Here is a 16,678-nt window from a genome sequence, read left to right as displayed (position 1 = left end):
GGAGACTCGTGGTGCCGCCTGCTATCCTTCCCGCAGGGTCCCTGTGGACAGGCACAAGAAGAAGCATGGTTTGTCGTTACTGCTGCCTGCCTGCCGCTGGTTGGTCCGGATGGAGTGAAGGCACTGAGGGCCTGGTGAGGTGACGTGCACGGCGCGTGCCACGAGCCAGAGCTCGACCACTCAGATTTGTCGGTCGTGGCAGGGACGGACCCATGCACCAGCGCCGTGCCCGTGTAGAGGCCCCAAGGGAGGCGATGATCGAGCAAGTGATAGCAGTTGGCAGGTTAAGCATGAAGAGCAGATCGACTTCGATAAATGCAGGAAGATACATGCCACTGGGTCTGGCCCGAGCAGCGTGGGGTTGATTCAGCCCGAGGGGCGCCCCCAACAAGGTAAGCTGAAAACATAGCCAAAGGGGTACATGCCACAGGGACGGACCCATGTGGCCTGGGAATAATGCAGCCCGAGGGGCGCTCCCAGCTTAAATGAACTTGGAAGATGTCACCTGGTTCTGTAGACGAAGTAGAGTTGGTGCAGCCGAAGCCACGCGTTGAAGGAATGGTTCCTCATGAGCCACCCGGACCCTAAGCCTTGGGAGGCTCTGGGGGCTCGGGAGGTTCCCTGAAGACCGTCCTCATCACCTCCGGAACGATGCGGAACCTGGCTTCCTGAGCCGTCAGGACTTGCCTCACGTTGTGCTGATAGGCCGACGCGATGCTCAGCAAGCCGAAGGGCATGCGAACGTAGTTGTGTGGTGGACCCTCACAGCGGCCTGCACGCGATGGCCAGAAGTGTTCCTAAGATGCGGCCCTGTTGAGCCCTAGGATGTCGATGCAGGCGCGCAGCCTGACATCCTCGCCTGGATGGGGGGCTGCGCCTTGTGAGCGGCCGTGGCCGCGCATGGCCCTTGCTTCTTGCAGTTCTTCGGTGGTCTTGGTGATGAACTCCTGAGCGGTGGGCACTCCTTGCCATGTGCTCTCCTGAGGAAAGTGTGCCGTGAGACACGCCTCCAAGTGGTTCCCAAGCGCCTCCCTCATGAGGTTGGCAAGGTCTGAGGCTCTCCAGGAGAGAGCCCCCGAGCCCTGCCAGAGGAGGGCGCCGGGCACGCTTTCCTATACAGTGGAGGGAGGCGCCCCTGGAGCGGGCGCTGATCCCTGACGAGGCTCTTGACGTGACGCCATCTTCTTGGCGTCCTGCGCGGCGCAGCAGCTTCTTCTTGGGGATGGTCTCTGGAGGGCCTTCACTTCTGCTGTTAGGGTTGTCGATTGCTGCAGCTTGGAAGGCGCGCTCAAGGGATCACACCGCATCCCTTTCTTCACATGGGACCATGATGATTCCCCCGCTTCCTGGCATCTTGAGGACATTGTAGCCATGGTGAGTGACTGCCATGAACTTGGCCAGGGCTGGATACCTGAGGATGGCATTGTACGATAGGCGGATGTGCGCGACGTCGAAGTCGATGAGCTCGGTGCGGTAGTTCTTGCGCTCCCCGAAAGTGACAGGCAGGCGGACCTGCCCTATCGGTGTGGTGGAGCCGTCAATCACTCCTGAGAAAGGCTTGGTTGGCTGGAGCAGCTCATAGGGCACTTGGAGGTTGTCGAACGTGTTGACAGACAGGACGTTGAGCCCTGCACCGCCATTGATGAGAGTCTTGGTGACTTGCACATTGCTGATGACTGGGGAGCATATCATAGGCAGGGTGCCAGCGGTGGCTGTGCACTTGAGCTGGTCTGCCGAGTTGAAGGTGATGGTGCATTGGGACCACCTAAGCGGGCGCGTGGCCTCGAGCTTGGGGAGCGTCGCGTTCACCTCGCGAGCGAACTATTTGAAGATGTGCTGAGAGGCTGGGGCCTGAGCACCGCCTAAGATGCAAGCGATCACACGCGGCTCCTGGAAGCCCCCAGCCCCCTCGTCCTGGTGGTGGTCGTCATTCCTTCTTGGAGGCGGCAACAGGGGAAGACCGGTGTTGCCCTGGGGGCGATCCTCACGAGGCGGGTCCCTCCAGGCGCCCTCGCGAGGTTGGTCCTCTCAGCGGTCCTCACGAGGTCGGTCGTGCCACTCCTGGCGCGGGCCACGGTCATCTCAGCGTCTGCCTCCGCGTCCTCCTCCACGGTCGTAGCCCCGGTCGTTGCGCTCTGGGCGTCGACTGAAGCGTCCTTCCCGAACGGCTCTGAGCTCTTGACAGACGCTGGTGTTATGGGTGTTCAGGTTGTGGAAGGCGCAGAATGGGCGGCCGTTCTTGGATGACTCGGGCTGATCACTGCCTCGCTTTGTGTCGGGCTCCGCTGCGAGCACTACTGCCTCTTTGCGCTTCACGTCCTTGGCCTTGGCCTTCTTGTCCTCCACTCCTGCAGCTGGCAGCTCAAGGAGAGAGAGGCGCCCCTCCTCAGCTCTTGTGCACTTGGTCGCCAGGTTGAACAGCTCCTGAGATGTGCAAAGCTCCTCGTGGATAGCCAGCTCTTCCTTCATCTTGACGTCATGGACACCGTCTAAGAATGCGGAGATGATGGCTTCGTCCGTGACCTTGGGGATCTTGAGGCGGGTGTTGTTGAAGCGTTGGATGTACTTCTGGAGGGTCTCTCCTGGCTGTTTCTTAATGCGGCGTAGATCGCCCGCGGCCGGTGGGCGGTCGCGAGTGCCCTGGAAGTTGGCGACGAAGCGGTCGCGCATATCGTCCCAGGAGGAGATCGAGCTATGCTGCAGGTTCAGGAGCCAGGAGCGGGCCCCATCCTTGAGAGCCATGGGAAACCAGTTCGCCATGACTTTTTCGTCACCATTAGCCGCTTCGATGCTTAGCTCATAGAGCTGCAGGAACTCTGCGGGGTCGGCGGTGCCGCCGTATCGAGGAGGTAGATTTGGCTTGAACTTTCCTGGCCAGGCGACGCTACGCAGCTCGGGGGTGAAGGCACGGTAGCCAGCCGGGGCCCGCTTCTGAGGCGGAGCTTGGTCTTGGCGAGGTCCGCGATGCGCCACCGCAGGCGGCACACGGTCTTGATGAGGTGGCGCAGGGAGCGCCGGTGCAGCTTCTCGCGGCCGCGGGATTTCTTGGCAGCTCCTTTCTTCACGCGCGGGACGCCGGGCGCGGTGGATCAAGCCGAGGAGGCGCGCGCCTTGGTGCCAAGGCACCGTCTTAGGGATGAGGCGATGGAGGCACGCCATGAGCCCCATCGCCCGCGGCTGGTTGAGGGGGAGGCAGAGAGTGGGACGGCGCCGGAGAGCCCCCTACGGCGCGGACGAGCTCGACGACGCGGTCGAGCCACTCCTCATAGAGGTCGTCGACGGGGCAGTAACGCAGGAGCTCGTACGCCGCGATGAGCGCGGCCCGCGCTTCCATGGGAGCGCGGTGCGCGTGGGATGAAGAACCAGCAGGGGTGAGTGATGGAGTAGCGGTGCGGCCGTCCTGTCGCACTGCAGGATGCAGCGAGGATGCCTACTGCTCGTTCCCCACCGGGCCGGTGGCAGCGTTGGTGGCAGGGAACGGAGAACGACGAGGTGGCCCGCCGACGGGAACCGTTTGCGCAACCCGAGCAGCGAGGGCGGCCCGATGCTCAGCTCGAGCACGGCGAGCATCCGACATGGAGACGATGGAGCGACGAACTGGCAGAAAGGAAGCTACGGCGCACCCCTACCTGGCGCGCCAAATGTCGGATGTGGGGCTCCCGCTACCCTTAAGGTTCGAACACTGGGGTGCACGCAAAGTCTTTCCCTTCCACCAATCTACGATCTAGCTCGCTAAGATCTTGCGGACGAACTCGACGAACTCTCAACACAGAAAGACACAGGGTTTATACTGATTCGGGCCACCGTTGTGGTGTAATACCTGATAACCCACAAGTATAGGGGATCAATTGTAGCCTCTTTCGATAAGTAAGAGTGTCGAACCCAACGAGGAGCTAAAGGTAGAACAAATATTCCCTCAAGTTCTATCGACCACCGATACAACTCTACGCACACTTGACGTTCGCTTTACCTAGAACAAGTATGAAACTAGAAGTACTTTGTAGGTGTTGTTGGATAGGTTTGCAAGATAATAAAGAGCAAGTAAATAAAAAGTAGGGTCTGTTTAGATAAATACACAACTAAGTTAGGTTTAGTAGAGAGTTTGTTGTTACGAGAAAATTATTTGTCCCTAGGCAATCGGTAACTAGACCTGTAATCATTATTACAATTTTATTTTAGGGAGAGGCATAAGCTAACATACTTTCTCTACTTGGATCATATGAACTTATGATTGGAACTCTAGCAAGCATCGCAACTACTAAAGATTCATTAAGGTAAAACCCAACCATAGCATTAAAGCATCAACTCCCCTTTATCCCATACGCAACAATTTCTATGCTAGGTTGAAGCTTCTATCACTCTTGCCCTCCAATACACAGTCCTATCAACATACAACTAACCCTAGGGTGTGATCCACGCGCGCAATCATATGATGGGCACCAAAGGACAGCAACATAACCACAAGCAAATCAAATCAATCATAGCAATTCATCAACCACCGATAGGACAACGAAAATCTACTCAGACATCATAGGATGGCAACACGTCATTGGATAATAATATGAAGCATAAAGCACCATGTTCAAGTAGAGGGTACAGCGGGTTGCGGGAGAGTGGACCATTGTATATAGAGGGGGGAAGGTGATGGAGATGTTGGTGAAGATGGCGGAGGTGTTGGTGTAGATCGCGGTGATGATGATGGCCCCCGGTGGCACTCCGGTGCCACCGGAAGCGAGGGGGAGAGAGCCCCCCTCCTTCTTATTCTTCCTTGACCACCTCCCTAGATTGGAGAAGGGTTTCCCCTCTGGTCCATGGCCTCCATGGCACGGGAGGGGCGAGAGCCCCTCCGAGATTGGATCTGTCTCTCTCTGTTTCTGCGTTCCCAGATTCTTCCCTTTCACCGTTTCTTATATTCTCGGAGATCTGTAACTCCGATTGGGCTGAAATTTTGACACGATCTCTATCTGGAAATTATCTTTCTTGCGGCGAAAGAAGGGCACCAACCACCTTACGGGTGGCCCACGAGGGTGAGGGGCGCGCCCCCTGCCTCGTGGCCACCTCGGGCACCGTCTCGCATGGATTTTTCTTCCCAAAAATCATATATATTCCAATAAAAAATCTCCATCAATTTTTATCCCGTTTGGACTCCGTTTGAAATGGATATTCTGCGAAACAAAAAACATGCAACAAACAGGAACTGGCACTGGGCACTGGATCAATATGTTAGTCCCAAAAATAGTATAAAAAGTTGCCAAAAGTATATGAAAGTTGTAGAATATTGGCATGGAACAACCAAAAATTATAGATACGAAGGAGACGTATCAGCATCCCCAAGCTTAATTCCTGCTCGTCCTCGAGTAGGTAAATGATAAAAAAGATAATTTTTGATGTGGAATGCTACCTAGCATAATCTTGATCACATATCTAATCATGGCATGAATATTAAGATACGAGTGATTCAAAGCAATAGTCTATCATTTGACATAAAAACAATAATACTTCAAGCCTACTAATAAAGTAATCGTGTCTTTTCAAAATAACATGGCCAAAGAAAGTTATCCCTACAAAATCATATAGTCTGGCTATGCTCCATCTTCACCACACAAAATATTCACATCATGCACAACCCCGATGACAAGCCAAGAAATTGTTTCATACTTTTGACGCTCTCAAACCTTTTCAACTTTCATGCAATACATGAGTGTGAGCCATGGACATAGCACTATAGGTGGAATAGAATGGTGGTTGTGGAGAAGACAAAAGGAGAAGATAGTCTCACATCAACTAGGCGTATCAACGGGCTATGGAGATGCCCATCAATAGATATCAATGCGAGTGAGTAGGGATTGCCATGCAACGGATGCACTAGAGCTATAAGTGTATGAAAGCTCAGACTGAAAACTAAGTGGGTGTGCATCCAACTTGCTTGCTCATGAAGACCTCGGGCGTTTGAGGAAGCCCATCATCAGAAATATACAAGCCAAGTTCTATAATGAAAATTCCCACTAGTATATGAAAGTGATAACTCAAGAGACTCTCTATATGAAGAACATGGTGCTACTTTGAAGCACAAGTGTGGAAAAAGGATAGTAGTACTGCCCCTTCTCTCTTTTTCTCTCATTTTTTGTTTTTGTTTTTGTTTTTTGTTTTTGGTGGGCTTCTTTGGCCTCTTTTTTTTTTTGGGCTTCTTTGGCCTCTTTTATTTTTTGTAAAGTCCGGAGTCTCATCCCGATATGGGGGAATCATAGTCTCCATCATCCTTTCCTCACTTGGGCAATGCTCTAATAATGATGATCATCACACTTTTATTTACTTACAACTCAATATTACAACTCAATGTCTAGAACAAAGTATGACTCTATATGGATGCCTCCGGCAGTGTACCGGTATGTGCAATGATCTAGCGTAGCAATGACATCAAAAAATGGACAAGCCATGAAAACATCATGCTAGCTATCTTACGATCATGCAAAGCAATATGACAATGAATGATCAAGTCATGTATATGATGATGATGGAAGTTGCATGGCAATATATCTCGGAATGGCTATGGAAATGCCATGATAGGTAGGTATGGTGGCTGTTTTGAGGAAGGTATATGGTGGGTTTATGGTACCGGCGAAAGTTGCGCGGTACTAGAGAGGCTAGCAATGGTGGAAGGGTGAGAGTGCGTATAATCCATGGGCTCAACATTAGTCATAAAGAACTCACATACTTATTGCAAAAATCTATTAGTCATCGAAACAAAGTACTACGCGCATGCTCCTAGGGGGATAGATTGGTAGGAAAAGACCATCGCTCGTCCCCGACCGCCACTCATAAGGAAGACAATCAATAAATAAATCATGCTCCGACTTCATCACATAACGGTTCACCATACGTGCATGCTACGGGAATCACAAACTTCAACACAAGTATTTCTACAATCCACAACTACCCACTAGCATGACTCTAATATCACCATCTTTATATTGCAAAACTATTGCAAGGAATCAAACATATCATATTCAGTGATCTACATGTTTTATGTAGGATTTTATGACCAACATGTGAATGACCAATTCCTGTCATCTCTCTAAACAGATATAAGTGAATCAAGAGAGTTTAATTCTTTCTACAAAAGATATGCCCATGCTCTAACAAATATAAGTGAAGCAAAAGAGCATTCTACAAATGGCGATTGTCTATGTAAAGAGAAACAGGCAATCCAAACTTCAAATGATATAAGTGAAGCACATGAAGCATTCTATAAAGCCATACTCAAAAGATATAAGTGAAGTGCAAAGAGCATTCTATAAATCAACCAAGGACTATCTCATGCCAGCATGGTGCATAAAACAAAAATGAAAACTAAATGCAAAAGACGCTCCAAGATTGCACATATCACATGAACGAAACGAGTCCGAAAACATACCGATACTTGTTGAAGAAAGAGGGGATGCCTTCCGGGGCATCCCCAAGCTTAGACGCGAGTCTCCTTGAATATTTACTTGGGGTGCCTCAGGCATCCCCAAGCTTGATCTCTTGCCTCTCTTCCTTCTTCTCACATCGAGACCTTCTCGATCATGGAACACTTCATCCACACAAAACTTCAACAGAACACTCGATAAGATCCGTTAGTATAATAAAGCAAATCACTACTCTAAGTACTATTAAAAACCAATTCATATTTTGTTTTTGCATTGTGTCTACTGTAATATAACTTTTTCATGCCTTAATCCACTAATATAAATTGATAGTTTCATCAAAACAAGCAAACTATGCATCAGAAACAGAATCTGTCTAAAACAGAACAGTCTGTAATAATCTGAACATTCACCATGCTTATCGTACTTTAAAAATTCTACAAAAATTAGGAAAAATAAAAATTTTGTATAGGAAGACAGTGCAAAAAGAATCAGAACCAGTTGACATTCCAGCAAAAAATGTAAAATCGCGCACTACAGCCAAAGTTTCTGTCCTGCACCATACAGACCATCAAGCAAATGTAAACATCCTAAAGGCAAACCTTGGCACATTATTTTTATAATACAATGGAATTGTACAATGGGATAATTATTTTTATTGAAAAGTTTCTGTAATCAAGATTCACAAAGTTTCCATGAGCATGAACAAAGTTCAAGGCTAGATCCCACTTCAACAATGCTTGTCTTTCTCACTTTCGCTTTCCTTTTTGAAAAAGTTTTGGGTTCCCCTCTTTGTTTTTGTTGTTTTTAAACTATATAAAGAACTCAACAGAAATAAATGACTCTCTAAAACTTCCGGGTTGTCTCCCTGGCAGCACTTTCTTTAAAGCCATTAAGCTAGGCATATAGTGCTCAAGTAATGGATCCACCCGGATCCCAAGGTATATCAAAGAAAATTTTAATTAACAATGATTTGTAATTTAGTGGTGAGAACAAGGTAACATATATCATGTAATGACGAAGTCTAACTCTCTTCCTATGCATCGGCATGTCATAAAAGAACAATTCATGCACACAAAGTAAAGGCCAATGCATAGTATAAACAGTTTCTTGCAATTTTATCGTGTGGGAAACGTAGAGAGGTGGAGATATAGTTCCTCTCTCATAATAATTGCAAGTAGGAGCAGCAAGCACATGCATATTATATTCATCAAAATCATCATGTGCAACGGTAAAAGGCAACCCATCAATATATTCCTTAATAAGAGCAAACTTCTCCGATATAGTGTAGTTTGGAGAATTCAAAAAGATAATAGGACTATCATGTGTGGGTGCAATAACAACAATTTCATGTTTAACATAAGGAACTATAGCAAGTTCATCCTCATAAGCATAATTCATATTGGCATCTTGGCCACAAGCATAGCAAGCATCATCAAAAAGGGATATTTCAAAAGAATCAACGGGATCATAACAATCATCATAGAAATCATCCTCCGGTAAGCACGAAGGGAAATTAAACAATGTATGAGTTGAAGAGTTAATCTCATTAGAAGGTGGGCACGGATAGCTAATCCTCTCTTCCTCCTTTTGTTCTTCTCTCTCCTCATCATCTTTTTCATCCAATGAGCTCACAGTTTCATCAATTTCTTCTTCCATAGACTCCTGCAAAATATTAGTCTCTTCTTGGACAGCGGAGACTGTCTCAATAAGCGCATTAATTTCGTAATTGTATTCATAATTCTCATAACAATATTTCAGGATAGCTAAATTTTCATGTCTATAAACAACATCATCAAAATCTTCAAACTCTTTAAACATAGATACAATTTCATAAGCACCCATAAAAGCAACAAATTCTTCTATTTGTTCCACATCATAGTAATCATATATACCATTAGCATAAGAATATAAGGTCTTATTATCATTAAATTTGCATGAAAAGGGAAGGTTTGGAGCCTTCATCCTAGAACAACAAGTATAATCATATCTCAAGCACAGTTGCCTAGCATACCAATTCAATATATGAATTTGATCCCATAATAGTTTCCCTTTTTGTGTCAAGCGGTAATCCCTAAAGTATCCACGTTGATCCAACGTTACTCCCATTACATAATTGAATGGGGTTTTCTCAGGATTATTAAAGTAGTACATAATATTTTTCACATAACCAGCATCGAGGGTTTTAGGAGGTTCCCCATCTCCATGAGTAGCCAGTACACCTAATTTTTTTGGTATTTCGTGTTCCATATCCATAACTAAAGATAGAAAACAACTAAGAACAGCAAATAACAATTACTTAGTGATAAAGCAAACAAGCACACACGAGAATATTCACCCCACGCTATTGCTCCCCGGCAACGGCGCCAGAAAAAGGTCTTGATAACCCACAAGTATAGGGGATCAATTGTAGCCTCTTTCGATAAGTAAGAGTTATTGGGGAACGTAGCAATAATTCAAAATTTTCCTACGTGTCACCAAGATCAATCTAGGAGATACTAGCAACGAGAGAGAGGGAGTGCATCTTCATACCCTTGAAGATCGCTAAGCGGAAGCGTTGCAAGAACGCGGTTGGAGGAGTCGTACACGTAGTGATTCAGATCACAGTCGAATCTGATCTAAGCACCGAACAACGGTGCCTCCGCGTTCAACACACGTGCAGCCCGATGACGTCTCCCACGCCTTGATCCAGCAAGGAGAGAGGGAGAGGTTGGGGAAGACTCCGTCCAGCAGCAGCACGACGACGTGGTGATGGTGGAGGAGCGTGGCACGCCAGCAGGGCTTCGCCAAGCACTACAAGAGACGAGGAGGGAGAGGGGTAGGGCTGCGCCAAGAGGGAGAGAGACTCGTGTGTTGGGCAGCCCCAAAACCCCCACTATTTATAGGAGGAGGGGAGGAGGGTGCGCCCCCTCTAGGGTTCCCACCCCTAGGGGGGCGGCAGCCCTAGATGGGATGGAGGGGGCGGCCAAGAGGGGGAGAGGGGGCGCGCCCTAGGGTGGGCCTTAGGCCCATCTACGCCTAGGGTTTCCCCCCTTCTCCTCCTAGCTGCACCTTGGGCCCTGGTGGGAGGCGCACCAGCCCACTCACAGGCTGGTCCCTTCCCACTCTTGGCCCATGCAAGCCTCCGGGGCTGGTGGCCCCTCCCGGTGGACCCCGGAACCCTCCTGTGGTCCCGGTACATTACCGGTGACACCCGAAACACTTCCTGTGGTCAAAACCTCACTTCCTATATATTATTCTTTACCTCCGAACCATTCCTAAACTCCTCATGATGTCAGGGATCTCATCCGGGACTCCGAACAACATTCGGTAACCACGTACAAACTTTCCCTATAACCCTAGCGTCATCGGACCTTAAGTGTGTAGACCCTACGGGTTCGGGAATCAAGCAGACATGACCGAGACAACTCTCCGGCCAATAACCAAGAGCGGGATCTGGATACCCATGTTGGCTCCCACATGTTCCATGATGATCTCATCGGATGAACACGAATGTCGAGGATTCAAGCAATCCCGTATACAATTCCCTTTGTCAATCGGTATGTTACTTGCCCGAGATTCGATCGTCGGTATCCCAATATCTCGTTCAATCTCATCACCAGCAAGTCACTTTACTCGTTCCATAATGCATGATCTCGTGACCAACTACTTAGTCACAATGAGCTCATTATGATGATGCATTACCGAGTGGGCCCAGAGATACCTCTCCATCATACGGAGTGACAAATCCCAGTCTCGATTCGTGCCAACCCAACAGACACTTTCGGAGATACCTGTAGTGCACCTTTATAGCCACCCAGTTACGTTGTGATGTTTGGTGCACCCAAAGCATTCCTACGGTATCCGGGAGTTGCACAATCTCATGGTCTAAGGAAATGATACTTGACATTAGAAAAGCTTTAGCAAACGAACTACATGATCTTGTGCTACGCTTAAGATTGGGTCTTGTCCATCACATCATTCTCCTAATGATGTGACCCCGTTATCAATGACATCCAATGTCCATGGTCAGGAAACCATGACCATCTATTGATCAACGAGCTAGTCAACTAGATGCTTACTAGGGACATGTTGTGGTCTATGTATTGACACATGTATTATGGTTTCCGGTTAATACAATTATATCATGAACAATAGACAATTATCATGAACAAGGGAATACAATAATAACCATTTTATTATTGCCTCTAGGGCATATTTCCAACAGTCTCCCACTTGCACTAGAGTCAATAATCTAGTTCACATCACTATGTGATTGTAATGAATCCAACACCCATGGGGTATGTTCATATATTGCTTGTGAGAGAGGTTTATCGGTCAATGGTTCTGAACCTTTCAGATCCAAGTGTGCTTTACAAATCTCTATGTCATCTTGTAGATGTAGCTACCACACGCTAGTTGGAGCTATTCCAAATAACTGCTCTACTATACGAATCCGGTTTACTACTCAGAGTCATCCAGATTAGTGTCAAAGATTGCATCGACGTAACCCTTTATGACGAACTCTTTTACCACTTCCATAATCGAGAAAATTCCTTAGTCCACTAGTTACTAAGGATAAGTTCGACCACTGTCATGTGATCCATTCCTGGATCACTCTTATACCCCTTGACTGACTCATGGCAAGGCACACTTCAGGTGCGGCACACAGCGTAGCATACTGTAGAGCTTATGTCTAAAGCATAGGGGACGACCTTCGTCCTTTCTCTCTCTTCTGCCGTGGTCAGGTCTTGAGTCTTACTCAATGCTCACACCTTGTAACACAACCAAGAACTTTGCTGATCTATTTTGAACTCCTTCAAAATCTTGTCACGGTATGTATTCATTTAAAAGTACTATTAAGCGTTTTTGATCTATCCTTATAGATCTTGATGCTCAATGTTCAAGTAGCTTAATCCAGGTTTTCCATTGAAAAACACTTTTCAAATAACCATGTATGCTTTACAGAAATTCTACATCATTTCTGATCAACAATATGTTAACAACATATACTCATCAAAAATTCTATAGTGCTCCCACTCACTTCTTTGGAAATACAAGTTTCTCATAAACTTTGTATAAACCCAAAATATTTGATCATCTCATCAAAGTGTACATTCCAACTCCGAGATGCTTACTCCAGTCCTTAGCAGGATTGCTGGAGCTTTGCATACTTGTTAGCATCTTTTAGGATTGACAAAACCTTCTGGTTGTATCACATACAACCTTTCCTCAAGAAAATTGTCGAGGAAACAATGTTTTGACATCCTATCTGCAAGATTTCATAAATAATACAGTAACTGCTAACATAATTCCAACAGACTCTTAGCATCGCTACGAGTGAGAAAGTCTCATTGTAGTCAACTCCTTGAACTTGTCGGAAAACATCTTAACGACAAGTCGAGCTTTCTTAATGGTGACACTTACCATCATTGTCTGTCTTCCTTTTAAAATCCATCTGCACCCAACAGCCTTACGACCATCAAGTAGTTCTTCCGAAGTCTATACTTTGTTTTTATACATGGATCCTCTCTCGGATTTTATGGCCTCGAGCCATTCATCGGAATCCGGGCCCACCATCGCTTCTCCATAGCTCGTAGGTTCATTGTTGTCTAGCAACATGACTTCCAAGACATGATTACATACCACTCTGAAGTAGTACGCATCCTTGTCGACCTATGAGGTTTGGTAGTGACTTGACCTAAAGTTTCATGATCACTATCATAAGCTTCCACTTCAATTGGTGTAGGTGCCACAGGAACAACTTCCTGTGCCCTGCTACATACTAGTTGAAGTGATGGTTCAATAACCTCATCAAGTCTCCATCATCCTCCCACTCAATTCTTTCGAGAGAAACTTTTCCTCGAGAAAGGATCTGTTTCTAGAAACAATCACTTTTGCTTCCGGATCTGAAATAGGAGGTATACCCAACTGTTTTGGGTATTCTATGAAGATGCATTTATCCACTTTGGGTTCGAGCTTATTAGCCTGAAACTTTTTCACATAAGCGTCACAGCCCCAAACTTTTAAGAAACGACAGCTTAGGTTTTTCTAAACCATAGTTCATACGATGTCGTCTCAATGGAATTGTGTGGTAGCCTATTTAAAGTGAATGCGGTTGTCTCTAATGCCTAAACCCATAAACGATAGTGGTAATTCGATAAGAGACATCATGGTATGCACCATATCCAATAGGGTGCAGTTATGATGTTCGGACACACCATCACACTATGGTGTTCCAGGCAGTATTAGTTGTGAAACAATTTCCACAATGTCTTAATTGTGTACCAAACTCGTAACTCAGATATTCATCTCTGTGATCATATCATAGACATTTTATCCTCTTGTCACGACGATTTTCAACTTCACTCTGAAATTACTTAAACCCTTCAATCATTCAGACTTGTGTTTCATCAAGTAAATATACTCAACATCTACTCAAATCATCTGTGAAGTAAGAACATAACGATATCCACTGCGTGCCTCAGCACTCATTGGACTGCACACATCAAAATGTATTACTTCCAACAAGTTGCTTTCTTGTTCCATCTTACTAAAAATGAGGTCTTTCAGTCATCTTGCCCATGTGGTATGATTTGCATGTCTCAAGTGATTCAAAAACAAGTGAGTCCAAAGATCCATCTGTATGGAGTTTCTTCATGCATATCTACCAATAGACATGGTTCGCATGTCTCAATCTTTTCAAAACGAGTGAGTCCAAAGATCCATCAACATGGAGCTTCTTCATGCGTTTTATACCAACATGACTCAAATGGCAGCGCCACAAGTATGTGGTACTATCATTACTATCTTATATCTTTTGGCATGAACATGTGTATCACTACGATCGAGATTCAATAAACCATTCATTTTAGGTGCAAGACCATTGAAGGTATTATTCAAATAAACAGAGTAACCATTATTCTCCTTAAATGAATAACTGTATGGCGATAAACATAATCCAATCATGTCTATGCTCAACGCAAACACCAAATAGCAATTATTTCGGTTTAACACCAATCCCGATGGTAGAGGGAGCGTGCGATGTTTGATCACATCAACCTTGGAAACACTTCCAACACATATCGTCATATCGCCTTTAGCTAGTCTCCGCAGCCTTTTATTTCGAGTTACTAACACTTAGAAACCGAACCGGTATTTATTACCCTGGTACTACTAGGAGTACTAGTAAAGTACACAATAATATAACGTATATCCAAAATACTTCTGTCGACCTTGCCAGCCTTCTCATCTACCAAGTATCTAGGGTAGTTTTGCTTCAGTGACCGTTCCCCTCATTATAGAAGCACTTAGTCTCGGGTTTGGTTCAACCTTGGGTTTCTTCACTAGAGCAGCAACTGATTTGCCGTTTCATGAAGTATCCCTTCTTACCCTTGCCCTTCTTGAAACTAGTGGTTTAACCATCAACAATTGATGCTCCTACTTGATTTCTACTTTCGCGGTGTCAAACATCGCGAGTTGCTCAAGGATCATCATGTCTATCCCTGATATGTTATAGTTCATCACGAAGCTCCAATAGCTTGGTGGCAGTGACTATGGAGAACCATCACTATCTCATCTAGAAGACTAACTCCCACTCGATTCAAGCGATTGTAGTACTCAGGCAATCTGAGCACATGCTCAACGATTGAGCTTTTCTCCCTTAGTTTGCAGGCTTAAGAAACTTGTCAGGGGTCTCATACCTCTTGACGTGGGCACTAGTATAAAATTCCAATTTCAGTCTTTGGAACATCTCATATGTTCTACGACGTTTCAAAAACGTCTTTGGTGCCACAATTCTAAATCGTTAGTATTACGCACTGAACTATCACGTAATCATCAAAACGTGTATGTAAGATGTTTCCCAATATCTACAGACGATGCTCGAGGTTCAACACACTGAGTGGTGCATTAAGGACATAACCCTTCTGTGCAGCAATGAGGATAATCCTCAGTTTACGGACCCAGTCCGCATAATTTCTACTATCAACTTTCAACTAAATTTTCTCTAGGAACATATCTTAAACAGTAGAACTAAAGCGTAAGTTACGACATAATTTGCTAAGACCTTTTGACTATGTTCATGATAATTAAGTTCATCTGATTATTTAGTGAACTACCACTTAGATAGACATCCCTCTAGTCATCTAAGTGATACATGATTCGAGTCAACTAGGCCGTGTCCGATCATCACGTGAGACGGACTAGTCATCATCGGTGAACATCTTCATGTTGATCGTATCTACTATACGACTCATGTTCGACCTTTCGGTCTCTTGTGTTCCGAGGCCATGTCTGTACATGCTAGGCTCGTCAAGTCAACCTAAGTGTTTCGCATGTGTAAATCTGGCTTACACCCGTTGTATGCGAACGTTAGAATCTATCACACCCGATCATCACGTGGTGCTTCGAAACAACGAACCTTCGCAACGATGCACAGTTAGGGGGAACACATCTCTTGAAATTTTAGTGAGGGATCATCTTATTTATGCTACCGTCGTTCTAAGCAAATAAGATGTAAACATGACAAACATCACATGCAAATCATAAAATGACATGATATGGCCAATATCATCTTGCGCCTTTTGATCTCCATCTTCGAGGCGCGGCATGATCACCTTCGTCACCGGCATGACACCATGATCTCCATCATCGTGTCTTCATGAAGTTGTCTCGCCAACTATTACTTCTACTACTATGGCTAACGGTTAGCAATAAAGTAAAGTAATTACATGGCGTTTTTCATTGACACGCGGGTCATACAATAAATTAAGACAACTCCTATGGCTCCTGTCGGTTGTCATACTCATCGACATGCAAGTCGTGATTCCTATTACAAGAACATGATCAATCTCATATGTCACATATATATATATAATTCATCACATCCTTTTGGCTATATCACATCACATAACACACCCCGCAAAAACAAGTTAGACGTTCTCTAATTGTTGTTGCATGTTTTACGTGGCTGCTATGGGTTTCTAGCAAGAACGTTTCTTACCTATGCAAAACCACAACGGTGATATGCCAATTGCTATTTACCCTTCATAAGGACCCTCTTCATCGAATCCGATCCGACTAAAGTGGGAGAGACAGACACCCACTAGCCACCTTATGCATCAAGTGCATGTCAGTCGGTGGAACCTGTCTCATGTAAGTGTATGTGTAAGGTCGGTCCAGGCCGCTTCATCCCACAATGCCGCCGAATCAAGATAAGACTAGTAACGGCAAGCAAATTTAACAAATCATCACCCACAACTACTTTGTGTTCTACTCGTGCATAGAATCTA

The sequence above is a fragment of the Triticum urartu genome, chromosome 5, assembly GCF_003073215.2.
Source record: "Triticum urartu cultivar G1812 chromosome 5, Tu2.1, whole genome shotgun sequence".
Lineage (NCBI taxonomy): Eukaryota > Viridiplantae > Streptophyta > Magnoliopsida > Poales > Poaceae > Triticum > Triticum urartu.
This window is presented reverse-complemented; position numbering follows the sequence as displayed.